The sequence below is a fragment of the Zootoca vivipara genome, chromosome Z2, assembly GCF_965207765.1.
Source record: "Zootoca vivipara chromosome Z2, rZooViv2.hap1.1, whole genome shotgun sequence".
In the NCBI taxonomy this organism is placed as follows: Eukaryota; Metazoa; Chordata; class Lepidosauria; order Squamata; family Lacertidae; genus Zootoca; species Zootoca vivipara.
In genome coordinates, this window is record NC_142585.1 from 3,075,329 (window position 1) to 3,088,160 (window position 12,832).

A 12,832-nucleotide genomic window follows, 5' to 3' on the forward strand; every position below is an offset into this window, starting at 1 on the left:
AAGCCTCATTGCAGCTCTCAGGCTTGGCTGCTGTCACTTTGATAGTGGAAGAAAGGCACCCCCAGCATCCCTTGTCTATAACAATTATCAGTGCTTTCTTCCTTCAAAAATGTTTAGGGGTAGGTACTCTCATTTTGGCTGCTCCCCCTCATCCTCTTCCTCCCCCCCCACCCCCCGGATGAAGGACTCAAGGTGGAGGTGGCAGCGCTAAGTGGACAGGAAGACCCCTGGCAGACTCCCTTCCCTCTGCACCAGCGGGGAGAATGAGGGAGCTCCAGTCCACACGGCTACTGCAGAGGCAGCTGGCATGTCGGTCGGTCGGTCGGTCGGGGCAATACAAAATGTTTAGGGGTACCCCTGCATACCCCCATAAAAAGCACTGCCAATTACCAAAGTATGGCCTTTTGCGAGGGTAGTGTAAGGGCTCTGGGGTGCTTCCTTCCCAAAACCAGGTAAACCTCAGTGGATTACTACTTTGTGCAGGTGAGTGGGGGAATAAATACCAGTAAATGGAGAGTTGCCTTTGTGTTGATTTATTTACTTCCTATTAAATATTGAAGGGACCCAGGTGGCGCTGTGGGTTAAACCACTGAGCCTAGGGCTTGCTGATCAGAAGGTCGGCGGTTCGAATCCCTGTGATGGGGTGAGCTCCCGTTGCTCAGTCCCAGCTCCTGCCAACCTAGCAGTTCGAAAGCACGTCAAAATGCAAGTAGATAAATAGGAACCGCTACAGCGGGAAGGTAAACGGCGTTTCCATGTGCTGCTCTGGTTTGCCAGAAGCGGCTTTGTCATGCTGGCCACATGACCTGGAAGCTAAACGCCGGCTCCCTCAGCCAATAATGCGAGATGAGCGCGCAATCCCAGAGTCGATCACGACTGGACCTAATGGTCAGGGGTCCCTTTACCTTTATTAAATATTGAGTAGACGACACAGCGATTCATCAAAAGCTGCACTTTATTTGGAGGCTGGAACAGAACTGAGCCGCCCTGCTTTTATAGAGGCTGGCTCAAACAATGTAACAAAACATAATTCAAAGATCCTTCCAAAAGTTCCCTCCTAAAACAACTGCCAAGAACCTGAGGGAAAACTATATACACAAATACATAACACTTCCCCACCCCCTGACACCTCAAGAGCTGGAAGCTCTTTCCACCTCACCTCCAAAAGCCCACAATGTTGCTCCAAAGCCCTTCCTTTTGAAAGGCTGCTCCACCGAGCTGGGTCTTGCTTGAAAGTGCAGCTAATGGAAAATAAACTGGGCTTATTCTTAGTTTAAAAAATAGAAGTGAGTGCCCTGTTTTTAGGCCTCTTTCCTCCCTTGCCACTTGTGTGTGTGCATGTGTGTATGTCTAAGTCTCCCTGCTACTTCAGCAACTACCGCATTTTTCGCTCCATAGGACGCACCTTTTCCCTCCCAAAAAGGAAGGGAAAACGTCTGTGCGTCTTATGGAGCAAAGGCTCGCTAGCCGCCCTTGGGAGAGGCGCAGCACAGTGCCTCTCCCAAGGGCAGCTAGCAGGGCCGTCCTAAGCATATCTGGTGCCCTGGCGTCGTGGTGCGAACTATCCCTCCAGCACCCCCCCCGTTTCCGAGCGTGGCTGTCTGGCGGACACTGCAGCGTGGCGCGCCCCTGGCGGCCCGGTGCCCTGGAGCATTGTGCCACCCAGCCTTGCCTTAGGACCGGCCCTGGCGGCTAGCAAGCCCGCCACTGTGAGGGGGGGTAGCAGCGGCCCGAAAGGAGCCCGTTCAGCCTGCTGCTACTGCCGCCGCTTGCAAAAGCAGGCTCCAGAAGCCTCCATCCTGGCATAGGAGGGGGCCCCTCCTCCCTACATTGGCTCTGCTGCACCAGGCATCACCATAGATGCCTCTCCGCAGCCTCCTGCTGCCCCCTCAGTGCAGACACCTTCCAGAAGGGTGAGCGGCCGCGAGGGGCACTTGCCGCCATCGCTGCATGCGTGGAGTTCCTGCTGCACATGCTGCCCGGCCGGGGGCGGGTGTCTGGTGCTCCCTGCAGCTTCCTAGGGAGGCTCGGGTGGTGCTGGCTGACCTGCCACCTGCTGCCTGAACGGTCCCCATGGCTGCCATGAACCAGGCCCCGGGCCTCAATGGTCCCGAGCATTCTGAGAGCAGAGATGCCTGCGTCTCAGCTCTCTGCAGCCCAGCTGCTTTAATGAGAGAGAGATCTCAAAAGATCGCAGGTTGAATAGAGAAGTGGGGAAGCTTCCCAGCATCGCTCTGCAGCACAGCTGTTTTGATTTATGTGTCACGTCAACACACACACACACACACACACACAGCCCTTGAGTTTATTCAATAATAATAATAATAATAATAATAATAATAATAATAATAATAATTTATTATTTATACCCCGCCCATCTGGCCGGGTTCCCCCAGCCACTCTGGGCGGCTTGCAACAAAATATTAAAATACAGAAATCCATCAAACATTAAAAGCTTCCCTAAACAGGGCTGACTTGAGATGTCTTCTAAAGGTCTGGTAATTGTTATTCTCTTTCACCTCTGGTGGGAGGGCATCCCACAGGGTGGGTGCCACTACCGAGAAGGCCCTCTGCCTGGTTCCTTGTAACTTCTCGTAGCGAGGGAACCGCTAGAAGGCCCTCGGCGCTGGACCTCAGTGTCCGGGCAGAATGATGGGGGAGGAGATGCTCCTTCAGGTATACTGGACCGAGGCCGTTTAGGGCTTTAAAGGTCAGTACCAACACTTTGAATTGTGCTCGGAAACGTACTAGGAGCCAATGTAGGTCTTTCAGGACCGGTGTTATGTGGTCTCGGCGGCCGCTCCCAGTCACCAGTCTAGCTGCCGCATTCTGGATTAGTTGTAGTTATCGGGTCACCTTCAAAGGTAGCCCCACGTAGAGTGCATTGCAGTAGTCCAAGCGGGAGATAACTAGAGCATGCATCAATCTGGCGAGACAGTCTGCAGGCAGGTAGGGTCTCAGCCTGCGTACCAGATGGAGCTGATAAACAGCTGCCCTGGACACAGAATTGACCTGCGCCTCCATGGACAGCTGTGAGTCCAAAATGACTCCCAGGCTGCGCACCTGGTCCTTCAGGGGCACAGTTACCCCATTCAGGACCAGGGAGTCCTCCACACCTGCCCGCCTCCTGTCCCCCACAAACAGTACTTCTGTCTTGTCAGGATTCAACCTCAATCTGTTAGCTGCCATCCATCCTCCAACCGCCTCCAAGCACTCACATAGGACCTTCACCGCCTTCACTGGTTCTGATTTGAAAGAGAGGTAGAGCTGGGTATCATCTGCATACTGATGAACACCCAGCCCAAACCCCCTGATGATCTCTCCCAGCGGCTTCATATAGATATTAAAAAGCATTGGGGAGAGAACGAAACCCTGAGGCACCCCACAAGTGAGAGCCCAGGGGTCTGAACACTCATCCCCCACCACCACTTTCTGAACATGGCCCAGGAGGAAGGAGTAGAACCACTGTATGACAGTCCCCCCCCAGCTCCCAACCCCTCTAGATCAGGGGTCCCCAGACTATGGCACCCGGGCCGGATGCGGCCCAATTGGCCTCCCAATCCGGCCACCCCCGCCGCCCGCTGCCACCGCCCGCTCTTACGGCGTGCAGCGCGGCGGCGATCTTCCAAATCGGAAACAAATCGCCGAAAATCCTTTGTGCGCATGCGTATGGGCCTCTCCCGACCCAGAAGAGGTCATTTCCGGTGCACTTCCGGGTCGGGGGGGGGCCATACGCATGCGCACAAGCGATTTTCGGTGATTTTTTTTCGACCGGGAAGCGCGCCAGTGCGCCAGTAAGTGTGTGTGCGCATGCGCACGGGCGTGCACTCCCCTGCCCTCCGGCCCAAAGCCCGGTAAGTCTGGGGACCCCTGCTCTAGATGGTCCAGAAGGATGTTATGGTCGATAGTGTCAAAAGCCACTGAGAGATCCAGCAGGACTAGGAAACAGCTCTCACCTTTGTCTCTAGCCCGCCGGAGATCATCGACCAGCGCAAGCAAGGCAGTTTCAGTCCCATGATGAGGCCTGAATCCCAACTGGAAGGGATCCAAATGGTCCGCTTCTTCCAGGCGTGCCTGGAGTTGTTCAGCAACCACTCGCTCGATCACCTTGCCCAGGAATGGAAGATTTGACCCCCCCACCCCTTCATTTGCTTCAACATCCCCCCTACACACACACACATAGCCCTTGAGTTTATTCAACACCCCCCTTATTTGATTTAACACACACACACCCCTACAATCACACACATGCACACCTTGACTTGATTCAACACCCAGGAGAGCAAGCCCAAGCTTGCTCTGAATGTGAGAGGGTTTTGTATATGGGGCATCAAAAGCAGCAATGGATACATGCATTTGGGACCATATGGAGTGCATCTCTCTCCCCCCCCCCCATTAGAGAATAATAACCGGGCCTAGCCGTCAAAAGTCACAGATCAGAGATGCTCATATTTTTCATCGATATAGCAGAGCTAATTATTTCAGGTCAGAGATGTTACTGTTGTTTATTGATACAGCAGTTAAAGGTAAAACGTAGAGACACAGCATCCTCACAGAAAGTAAGAAGCTGGAAGTAGGTTCTCCATTATGGCTTTTCTGTGGCAAAGCCCCCCCCCCCCAACGCATGCAGCGCTAGTCACCATGCAGTTGTTCCACAGAAATTGCTTGGTGTTTTTTTTTAAAAAATAAATAAATTTACTACAAGCATTTTACATAACAAATGTACATACAAACGTACAATAACATACAAAAAGCTTACAAAGACACAAACACCTACGTTCCAATACCATACAATGCTAATATTCATATCCTCAAAATTGGTTCTTGACCATTTATAACTTGTGGGGAAGGGGGAAGTTTAAGAACTATGATTATTATTTAACTTAGCCTCCTCTGTTGAGAATAGAGGGCTAAGAAATTGGAATACATAATGTTACTTTATTATTGATGTAACAGTCTTTGCTTGTTTAAGGTTTTTGTTATGTATTGGAGTTTTCCCTCAGGTCCTCGTCAGTTGTTTTAGGAGGGAACTTTAGGAGGGAACTTTGAGTTACCGTAGGTTTGTTACATTGTTTGAGCCAGCAGGCTATAAAAGCAAGCTTGCTGAGCAGTTGAGCCAGTTCTGTTTCAGCCTCCAAATAAAGAGCTGCTTGGAGAAATCACAGTGTCGGCTACTCTGTTCACCCACTATTCAACACTGGCAACGAGGATGGGATGGACATCAGAGCATAGCCAAATTCGGATGCACTCTGTGCTGAAATCACTGAGCTGAAACACCAATTCAGAGCTGACATTCTGGCTAGAGCACTGTGTTCCATCCATCGCCCTCCACGCCGGCATCAGAACCATGGCTTCACTCGTGACTCTACCGCCATTCACTCCAGCCTCTGAATCATGGGACTCATACAGGGGCGTACCCAGGATCAAAACTAGGGGAGGCAAGGGGCAGGGCCAAGGCACGGGAGGGGGGCCACGAAGTGGGAACGTGGGCGGGGCTATGGAGCCCAGGTGAAACTGACTCCGGTCTCACCTAGGCGCCGCGGAGCTTTTTTCCCTAGGTGCCGGTCTCACCTAGGCGCCGCGGTCTCCCTGGCTGCGTGGAAGGAGATGCTTTCCTGGCCCAGTGATCGGGGTGGGTGGGAGGTGGCGGATGGGGAGGAGAGGAGGGTGGGGAGCCCACACTCTGTTAAGAAGCCAATTCCGGTGCACCACGAGGAGGCCAGTAGCCACGAGACTTCCTCGTCAGACAAAGATGACGACGTGTACCAAACTAAGCAAGAGTGCAGGAAAGTCAAATCAAAACCCAAAGACCAATCAATTTGTGCCAGTTGTGGAGGCAGCCATTCCCGTGCCAAGTGCCGATTCAGAGACGCCATCTGTCAGCGGTGCTCCAGAAAGGGGCACATCGTGAAGGTATGCCAATCCGCTCCGCCTGACACAACCCTTTCACCACTTCACAAGGCCAAGTCTTCACCCTGGTCCCTTGCCCTCACAAACTGCCATTGTTCGTCAGGCCTCTCAATCAGGCAAACCAACTCGTTGACACATTGCAAGCTACACGTGACTGTCCTCATCGAAGAAGCTCCTTGTGATATGGAGATCGACACTGGGTCTGACATGTCGTAGTGTCCTGGAATACACTCAAGGGACTACTGCCCAGGCTGTCAAAGAAGCAACTTGACCAACACCGAGTACACCTCAGAGACTACCAGGAAACAACATTCCCTTGGTAAGCGTCGGCTGGTTCTGGGTTACTTTCAATGACTTTTCAGGCCTGCTCCGACTGGTGGTGGTTGAAGGGTTGTGACTGAGCCTCCTAGGGCTGGAAGGGTTCAACGCCCTCAGCATGGAACTCACCAGCATCAACCGCATTTCCAACGCGGAAACTGACTTTGCCGACATTTTTTATGGCACCCTGGGCCAATACACAGGGACATCCATTTCTTTTAATCTGGACCCACAAGTCACCCCCATCAGACTCAAGCCATGCTGCGTTCCATTCGCACTCAAGGCAAAGGAGGACGAACAGCTGGACAAGGCACGGGGTTGGGAATTTGGACACGACCACAGTGCCCCCAACTGCACCTCCAACTATAGAGCAAACAGCAATGGAAGGCGAAGTTCCATCATCACCCCCTTCACAACCTGCAGAGGAGGAACTTAGCCAAGCCACGCCAGAGGCCCAGCCGGACTCTCTCGGGGTTCGGACTTTTGCTGCACCGGACCAACCACAGAGTCCAACCAGGGAGGGTTTGTCGACAGTAGCGGAGCCTGAACATTTGGGTTCACCACCTCCATCGGTTGCACGGCAGCCTCAGCAGGCATCGAGGGAAACCCTGAACTCGAGTACTGGCCCTCGGCGATCCAACAGGGTCACAAAGCAGCCAGCCTATTTAAGGGACTATGTTAGCTCTGTACAAGATACAATGCGTGGTAAATAGAAGTATGTACCAGGAAACCATTATGCTTTTGTACCTTGAAACTATTAGGCTGCTGCACTAATGGAACCATTATGCTTGTACCTAATACCTCATCTTGGTGGGGAGGGGTGTTATGTATTGGAGTTTTCCCTCAGGTCCTCATCGGTTGTTTTAGGCAGGAACTTTAGGAGGGAACTTTAAGTTAGGTTTGTTACATTGTTTGAGCCAGCAGGCTATAAAAGCAGGCTTGCTGAGCAGTTCTGTTTCAGCCTCCAAATAAAGAGCTGCTTGGAGAAATCGCAGTGTTGACTACTCTGTTCACCCACTATTCAACAGTTTTTATATGGTGCTTTCTGCCAGATATGACTTCAAAGCTGTTTCTAGACAACAAGGAAATCCGTATCAATAAAATTAAAATATCAGCAAGAAAACAGCAACTGTAGAAGCTACTGTAAGTGTGGCTTCCAAAAGGACAAGAAAGCAGATTATTTATTATTATTAATTTAATTAAATCTGTTGTTGTTTAGTCGTTTAGTCATGTCCGACTGTTCGTGACCCCATGGACCATAGCACGCCAGGCACTCCTGTTTTCCACTGCCTTCCACAGTTTGGTCAGACTCCGGTTGGTAGCTTCAAGAACACTGTCCATCTTGTCCTCCGTTGTCCCCTTCTCCTTGTGCCCTCAATCTTTCCCAACATCAGGGTCTTTTCCAGGGAGTCTTCTCTTCTCAGGAGGTGGCCAAAGTATTGGAGCCTCAGCTTCACAATCTGTCCTTCCAGTGAGCACTCAGGGCTGATTTCCTTCAGAATTGATAGGTTTCATCTTCTTGCAGTCCATGGGACTCTCAAGAGTCTCCTCCTGTTTAGGGTTCTGGGAATTTTCCTCCTTTTTTTGCAGTGGGGACTGTTTTCGGTTGTTTCTATCTCCATGTGCACCCATTGTTTTGTTTCACCCTCTAGGAAGTATGGGATTATATATTGCACTTAGTTAGCGATGTAGTATAATTCTATGTTGGGGATTTGCCATCCTCCTTCTGAGGAGGGGAGTTGCAGTAATTTGGAGTTTGTTCATGGCTTCTTGTGTAAGAAGATAAATGTGTGTAGTTATTCTGCTACTTACAGACTTGGGTTGGGGGAATCCAGATTGGAAGGGTTTGGAATAGGTAGGTTAGCTTCCAGAGGGTTTTCATTTTAATCATGGTTATTTTGTCTGAGAGGGTGAAGTTGCTTTTACTCCATCTCTTCAGGCCTTTATTGATTTTCTTTCATAAATTGATAGATTGATTGTTTTGAGGGTATAGTTTGTTGAGGTTTCTAGTTATTTGTACCCCATGGTATCTAAATTTGGTGCTGCAGAGTGTTATTTTTGTGATGTTAATAAATTCTTTCTGGCTATGGAGGACTGTGTTGAAGCGCATAGCCTCAGATTTTGTGAAGTTCTCCTGGAGGCCTGATATCATTGTGGAGGTATCAATATCTTTGGTTGATGTGGTTGGTGTGTTTATGGTAGGGGTAGGCAACCTCAGGCCCGTGGGCCAGATAGTCCCAATCACCTTCTCAATCCGGCCCATGGACGGTTCGGGGATCAGCGTGTTTTTACATGAGTAGAATGTGTGCTTTTGTTTAAAATGCATCTCTGGGTTATTTGTAAGGAATAGGAATTCGTTCACACACCCACACCCCAAAAAATACAATCCGGCCCACCACATGGTCTGAGGGATGGTGGACTGGCCCACGGCTGAAAAAGGTTGCTGACCCCTGGTTTATGGGGTCTGGGGTTGTGACCAACAGGTCATCTACAAAGAGCCCAAGTTTGTAGGTTTTGCCTTTTATTTCCACCCCCTTGATATCAGGGGCTGTTCAGATTTGGATTGCTCAGGGTTCAAGGGTCAAGATGAATAAAAAGAGGAACAATGGACATCTTTGTTTTGTGCCTCTTCAAATTTCTACATTGTTGGCGTCCAGATTGTTGATTCTGATTTTCACTGAAGCCTTAGAGTAAATTTGTTAAAGGATTTGTATGAAGTTATGGCTGAATTTCAAGCTGGTTAATACTTCTATTATGGTAAGTATTTCCATTCAAGACAATCAAGATGTCTAGAGACATGACCAACAGTCGGGATTTGGTTGTTTCGCTGTGTTCTGTCTAGTGGTCCAGTTTAGTGGCCTAAGACCATCAGCTATGAGTCTTGCCGGACCTGTACCCTGCCTGGTAGGCTGGCCACTTCTACCTGGCCCAGGCGGGCAGGGCCCTAGCAGACCACAACTACCAAAGACTATGTCCAAGGCTGCTCAGTGCCTGAGACCATTGGCTCCTGGGTGCCACCTACTTCTGCCTCGCCCATGTCCTCAGGTGCCTCCACTGTTGTGTTTGGAGTCTAAAGCTATTGTTGGCAAATGTGACACCTAGGGCCAGGCAGTGTATGGCTCATCCAAATCTGGTTTGAAGTCCACATTGTGGCAACAGTTTCATAATGTTTGATGTTGTGATATATCGTGAATCATGATATTTGTGTGTCTATGTAAAAAGTCTTGAGGTGGGAAAAATCATGAAGCTGGTCATCACTTCTCTCATGATTCCTGAAACATCAGGGATTAGATTGAAATATTTTGAAGTAGTCCATGCTGGAAATAGATGTCCATTGGTACTGAGTAAATGCCAATATTCCCCCAGGCTGCAGAACAGAAAGAAAGAGAGAGAAAGGAAGCAGGGTTATTCTATCACTGCTCCTCAGAGCTGCTTTTGGGTTTCCCGCAACTGTCACCTAGCAGCAGTCATTCCACCCATGCTGGAAGTCTATATTTTGCCGAATTTCCTTTAAAATAGCTCAAAAAATTATTTAGGTCCCCCCCCCCAAAAAAATTAAATAACTTTGCCAAAAAAATTCAACTTTTGTGTCCAGACTTTCACTTTTTGAAATATGGCAACCCAACTCAAGGCATAGCTGCCAAGTATCCCATATCCGCCAGGAAAACCCCTTTTTCCTTTCCGTTTCCCGGCGGTCTCCCGTTTAGCGGAAAATCCCGGTATTGTCCCTTAAATCGGGACACTTGGCAGCTATGAATGGAGGAGAATTACCCGGCCATTTTTATGGTGCCGCTTGCCCTTCTATGGGCACCAGAAAATGGCGGCGCCGGCGCCGGAAGTCACTTCCGCACATGACCGGAAGTTGCGTGACGCGACTTCCGGTGGCGCTTTGCCCTTCTATGGGCATCAGAAAATGGCGGCGGCGCCGCCGGAAGTCGCTTTTACGTGTTTCCGGTCATGCGCGGAAGCGACTTCCGGCGCCGGCGCCGCCATTTTCTGATGCCCATAGAAGGGCGAAGCGCCACCGGAAGTTGCGTCACGCAACTTCCGTTCATGCGCGCACTGCCGATCCCGGATCTTTACGACCCGGACTTGGCAGCTACGACTAAAGGTTGGGGTAAAACAATTTATAAATAAATAAGTCAATGTACTGCACATATCCCTAATATATTTTGGCCAAGTCTTCACCTCCACTTTTAGAAAAGTCACCCATTGAAAGTGGAAACACCTAAAGAATTAAATAGATAATAAATAAACTCCCCCAATTTATTGCAGTTGCCTATTTCCTCGTAAATAAAATTTAGCTAACACCAATCCATAACAATGTGGCTAAATGTTGTTGTTGTTTAGTCGTTTAGTCATGGACCAGAGCACGCCAGGCACTCCTGTCTTGCACTGCCTCCTGCAGTTTGGTCAAACTCATGTTCGTAGCTTCGAGAACACTGTCCAACCATCTTGTCCTGTCGTCCCCTTCTCCTTGTGCCCTCCATCTTTCCCAACATCAGGGTCTTTTCCAGGGAGTCTTCTCTTCTCATGAGGTGGCCAAAGTATTGGAGCCTCAGCTTCAGGATCTGTCCTTCCAGTGAGCACTCAGGGCTGATTTCCTTAAGAATGGATAGGTTTGATCTTCTTGCAGTCCATGGGACTCTCAAGAGTCTCCTCCAGCACCAGAATTCAAAAGCATCAATTCTTCGGCGATCAGCCTTCTTTATGGTCCAGCTCTCACTTCCATACATCACTACTGGGAAAACCATAGCTTTAACTATACGGACCTTTGTCGGCAAGGTGGTGTCTCTGCTTTTTAAGATGCTGTCTAGGTTTGTCATTGCTTTTCTCCAAAGAAGCAGGTGTCTTTTAATTTCGTGACTGCTGTCACCATCTGCAGTGATCAAGGAGCCCACGAAAGTAAAATCTCTCAATGCCTCCATTTCTTCCCCTTCTATTTCCCAGGAGGTGATGGGACCAGTGGCCATGATCTTGGTTTTTTTGATGTTGAGCTTCAGACCATATTTTGCGCTCTCCTGTTTCACCCTCATTAAAAGGTTCTTTAATTCCTCCTCACTTTCTGCCATCAAGGTTGTGTCATCTGCATATCTGAGGTTGTTGATATTTCTTCCGGCAATCTTAATTCCGGCTTGGGATTCATCTAGTCCAGCCTTTCGCATGATGAATTCAGCATATAAGTTAAATAAGCAGGGAGACAATATACAACCTTGTCGTACTCCTTTCCCAATTTTGAACCAATCAGTTGTTCCATATCCAGTTCTAACTGTAGCTTTTTGTCCCACATAGAGATTTCTCAGGAGACAGATGAGGTGATCAGGCACTCCCATTTCTTTAAGAACTTGCCATAGTTTGCTGTGGTCGACACAGTCAAAAGCTTTTGCATAATCAATGAAGCAGAAGTAGACGTTTTTCTGGAACTCTCTAGCTTTCTCCATAATCCAGTGCATGTTTGCTATTTGGTCTCTGGTTCCTCTGCCCCTTCGAAATCCAGCTTGCACTTCTGGGAGTTCTCGGTCCACATACTGTACTGCCTAAGCCTGCCTTGTACAATTTTAAGCATAACCTTGCTAACATGTGAAATGAGCGCAATTGTGCGGTAGTTGGAGCATTCTTTGGCACTGCCCTTCTTTGGAATTGGGATGTAGACTGATCTTCTCCAATCCTCTGGCCATTGCTGAGTTTTCCAAACTTGCTGGCATATTGGGTGTAGCACCTTAACAGCATCATCTTTTAAATTTTTTAATAGTTCAGCTGGAATATCATCACTTCCACTGGCCTTGTTATTAGCAGTGCTTTCTAAGGCCCATTTGACTTCACTCTCCAAGATGTCTGGCTCAAGGTCAGCAACCACACTACCTGGGGTGTATGAGACCTCCAAATCTTTCTGGTATAATTCCTCTGTGTATTCTTGCCACCTCTTCTTGATGTCTTCTGCTTCTGTTAGGTCCTTTCCACTTTTGTCCTTTATTATGGTAATCTTTGTACGAAATGTTCCTTTCATATCTCCAATTTTCTTGAACAGATCTCTGGTTTTCCCCATTCTGTTGTTTTCCTCTATTTCTTTGCATTGCTCATTTAAGAAGACCCTCTTGTCTCTCCTTGCTATTTTTTGGAAATCTGCATTCAGTTTCCTGTATCTTTCCCTATCTCCCTTGCATTTTGCTTGCCTCCTCTCCCCCGCTATTTGTAAGGCCTCGTTGGACAGCCATTTTGCTTTCTTGCATTTCCTTTTCCTTGGTTTTCGTTGCTGCCTCTTGTATAATGTTACGAGCCTCCATCCATAGTTTTTCAGGCACTCTGTCCACCAAATCTAAATCCTTAAACCTGTTCCTCACTTCCACTGTGTATTCATAAGGGATTTGATTTAGATTGTATCTTACTGGCCCAGTGGTTTTTCCTACTTTCTTCAGTTTAAGCTGGAATTTTGCTATAAGAAGCTGATGATCTGAGTTACAGTCAGCTCCAGGTCTTGTTTTTTCTGACTGTATAGAGCTTCTCCATCTTTGGCTGCAGAGAATATAATCAATCTGATTTCGATGCTGCCCATTTGGTGATATCCATGTGTAGAGTCGTCTCTTGTGTTGTTGGAAAAGCGTGT

At 48.7% G+C, this 12,832-nt stretch overlaps 1 protein-coding gene across 2 annotated transcripts in view; it reads left to right on the forward strand.

The window, feature by feature from the left end:
- Window positions 1–12,832, forward strand: part of DOCK11 (dedicator of cytokinesis 11) — a 167,437-nt gene that overhangs the window by 76,181 nt on the left and 78,424 nt on the right. The window lies entirely within an intron of this gene.